Below are 4,246 nucleotides of genomic sequence, written 5' to 3' on the forward strand. Positions count from 1 at the left end.
CGCCTCTCTGATGCGCTGAGTTTTTGGCTAGCTTGCGGTACACTTACCTCTAATTTCTAACGATCATGCTGGGTGAGCCCCCTCTCTTGTTGAGAGCTGGGTCTGTGTTCCCTCAGCTAGGTAACTTTACTGCTGGCAGTTCCAGTATTGGAACATGCTGTAGGTGCCTCCCCCCACTCGTTTGAAGAGCTGGGTGTGTTGCTCCCTCAGCTAAGTAAATTATTGCTAGCTGTTCCAGCATTGGAACATGCGGTAGGTCGAGTTCCCCTCTTGTTTGAGAGCTGCGTGTTTGACCCCCCCTCAGCTTGAGATTTACTGCTAGCCAATCCAGCTTTATGCCTTAGATCGAGTTGGTGACTCTCAAACATATTGGTTTTGGGATGCACCATTCCATCTATGAGCTGCTCTTTCAGAGTGCCACGAGAGCCCCTTAGAACGGTATCCTAAAATCCATGTTATGGTAAGTGTGCACGTGAAGGCTTTGTGCACTTTCTAAAATCCACATTGTGGTAAGTTCGCACGCTAGTTCTTTGCGTTCTTTTCTAAAATCCTATATGGTGAGGTATTCGCGCTTCCTGGATCATGCGGCCAGGTTAGAGCTTCTGCGGGAACCTTCTTGATCATCAGGAAATTCCTGAATGTCCGGGCTCCAGGATATCCCCTCTTGCTGAGGCATCGAGTGGGAAGTATAGGTGGCATTTGCGAGAACCTTCTTGTGTATGCTGTCTCAGGCAGTGCTCCCCTCGCCGTCATATTTGAGCTTGCCTCTCCCGTTTGGCCCAGTACCTCCGAGTATCTGTGATCAGATGCCTGGAAATGTTAATCCATGCTATGGTAAGTGCACACGCTAAGCTCTGTGCACTTTCTGAAATCCACATAGTGGTAAGTGTGCACGTTGAACACTTTGCGCACTTTCTAAAATCGGTCGTATCCCCTTAAAGTAATCTATTTTTATTCCAAGCCTGGAGCTCTACCCCGGGCCCAGGAGTCTGGCCCTAACAGGTAAGTTTGGGTATGTAGCCTAGGCCTTTGGCCGTAGGGGATAAAGTCACGGACAGCTGTCTGACGTCCCAGGGGCAATTCACCATGAAAATGGTAAAGTTGGTACTTAGTGCTCGCCATGGTTCTGGCCTGCATTCCCCTCAGCATGGCGGGTATACCATTCCTCATAGCGCCCCCTAGAGGACGCCTTTCGAAGTTCCCTTGAAAGGGAACGTCTCAGGTTACTTATGTTACCATGGTTCCCTGAGTAGGGAACGAGACACTGCAAATACTCTAAGCTTCCTGCCATGCTTCAAATGCAAGCTTCAGACGAAGAAGTGAATGACATTAGGGTTAGGGCTATTTATACTAATAGTCGCACCGGTAGTGACGTCATGGGCTGTCGCCAGCCAACGTGTTGTTGGTGTTTTTTCAATGTATGCTTCAGACATGGGTCACGACGAGGCATTCCCCATAGCGCCCCCTAGAGGACGCAGTGTCTCGTTCCTTACTCAGGGAACCATGGTTACATAAGTAACCTGAGACGTTTCCTTAGGTTAGGACTTCAAAAGATTTCTTAAAATTAAAAAAAAAAAGTCTAAAAGTCTTGGAACAATTAAGTGCAATTTAGAAGAAATTCTAGTCTTATAATTACCAGTATAATATAATAAGAGATTACAAATATAAGTTGGAAATTTGCCAAATACAAAGTACAATGTACAAGGTACAATGATGGGTACGTGAAGATGCATTCGTCACAAATCGTATTTCAGCATGATATATACATTCCAACTTCTTTAGTGGATACGTTTGCATGCATATAAACCATATCACCATAGTCCAACACTGAGAGGAAATAACTTCTCTTTTTTGTTTCTTTATATGAAAGAGAAAACCCAATTTAGGTCTGAGCTTTTTTTTTTTTTTTTTTTAAGATTTTCAATATGCATATTAAAACCCAGCCTTTCATCAAGCCATATACCCAAGTATTTATAGCAATTTACTCTTTCTATACAGTCTCCTTCCAAGTTTAAAATAGGTAGTTTCAACCAAGAATAAAACTGGTGAACGAAAACAAAATGATTTAACAACAATTGCCTAATCATCTGTTGTAACTTGCAGATTAAAGTGGAAGTTCAAAACTGCATTTTGACAGTAATCATGGTCATATGTTTAATGTTTATATGAACAGTCATAATTCCATTACTGCTTTCACTGTTTTGAGAGAGTCAAAAAGATTGTTTAATGTTTTTGAAAGAAGTCTCTTTTGCTAACCAAGGCTTCATTTATCAGATACAAAATACAGTAAAAACAGTAATATTCTCGAATACTGTTACAATTTAAAATAGCTTTTTTCTATTTTATTGTATTTTTAAATTATCTGATTGCAAAGCTGAATTTTCAGCAGGCATTACTCCTTCAGTGTGACACACTCATTCTAATATACTTGTTTTATTTTGTTTTATTTGGTGCTCAAAAACAGCTGAAAACAGATTTGTGAAAACAGGTGTGTGTTTTGTGGAAACCACAAACCCTTTCCCCCCCCTCAGGATTCTTAGATTAATAGAAAGCTCAAAAGAACAGCATTATTTTGAAATAAAATTTTCTGTAACACAATAAATGTCATAACATCACTTTTGGTCAATTTAATTGGTCTTTTATGAAAAAGTTTATACATTTAAATAAATAAATAAATACTTACTGAACCCAGACTTTTGCACAGTTTTGTACAACCCCACACTCATGGCTGTAGAAGATAAGAGAGCAGGCAACAGTGTGAATAGTACGGTGGGCCACTGTAACTTTACACCACAGCCAGCTAACCTACAAAAGATCGATCTGTATTATACCAATTGCTGTTACTCATGATGCCACCACCTGTAGTGAATGATTACAGTGCAGTAACGGATTTTGTCTATATATGGATGATCTAATCAGATTCTGTACCTTGACAGAACATCTTTCCTGGATTTGAAGGCATTACAGTTCATAAGCCCCCTTAATGCAGGTCCTACACATTACATTTGTGATATTCTGAAGATTCAGTGGTCACCATGATATAGCAGGACTCAAGAGCAATTAAGTGTTTCACTCTTGGCCATTAATATAGCATTCAAAGCACTGCAAAGACATCCGCTAAGTGGAATCAGTAATTGTCAGTTGTATACTGTATGCTAGAGGGAAAACTGATGTGCTGCTGCAATTAGACAGAGAAAAATACATATTTTTTATCATGATAGCATAAGCGATTCTGCTCTCCACAAATGTCATTTCTAATTGAGCCAGCTTCCTTTGTATTACATGATGTATTTGTATAACAATGAAATACTATGCCTGTAAAGCTCTGAAATAAAGGACACATTTTTTTTTAACTTATCTTGCTCAAAAATAGATGTTGACTATTACTATAACTGTCTGTTATCTTAGGAAGAGGCAGTGGACAGAATTTTGTGTGCACAAAACTACTTGATGCATATTATTGATGATCCCTGCCCTCCTCCACATATTTCTCCACCTCAAAATGTATTTCATAACAATTTCAGAGTGTCATTTCCCTTCTAAATTACTAAATATGAAGAGAAATAAACTCTGATAAATCTAGTAGTAAAAACATTGACCCACTGACCCTCTCAAAGCATGACTCATTACTTTGCTGTTGCTCTCACTTCCTTTTTTTGATTCTAAGGAATGAGTGGATGAGGCATTTAGATGAATTTTGTTAAAAGTTGTCCTATGCTCTGTCCATGCAGTGTGTTGAAGGTGTATGAGGAGGTCTGGGTATTTGGGCTTTCAGATTTAAAAAAAATAAAAAAATGATTTTTTCAGTATTTTAAAATGAACATAATTTAATGACAGTATATTTATTGAAGAAATATTATTTTATTAAAATAAACAGAAAACGGTACAAACTTTGCTAAAGTGATTGTTTTGAACAAGTATTAACTAGTATGGCAAAAGTGGCCCTCAGCATCATTTAGAAACATGGCTGGTAAGCCCAGGGCAGTCTCATAAGGGAGGCGTCACATTAGCGTTTTAATTCTTCTGATATTATTGCACGTGTGCAACTTCAATAATTATACATACTTATTTTTTTGAAAGAAATTAATACTTTTATTCAGCAAGGAGACATTAAATTGATGAAAAGTGACAGTAAAAACATGTATAATGTTAAAAAAATGTCTGTCTCAAATAGATGCTGTTCCTTTTGAACTTTTTATTCATCAAAGAAAAAAAAAATTATAATAATTATATATATATATATATA

The sequence above is a fragment of the Sinocyclocheilus grahami genome, unplaced genomic scaffold (genome assembly GCF_001515645.1).
Source record: "Sinocyclocheilus grahami isolate Dianchi unplaced genomic scaffold, SAMN03320097.WGS_v1.1 scaffold406.1, whole genome shotgun sequence".
Lineage (NCBI taxonomy): Eukaryota > Metazoa > Chordata > Actinopteri > Cypriniformes > Cyprinidae > Sinocyclocheilus > Sinocyclocheilus grahami.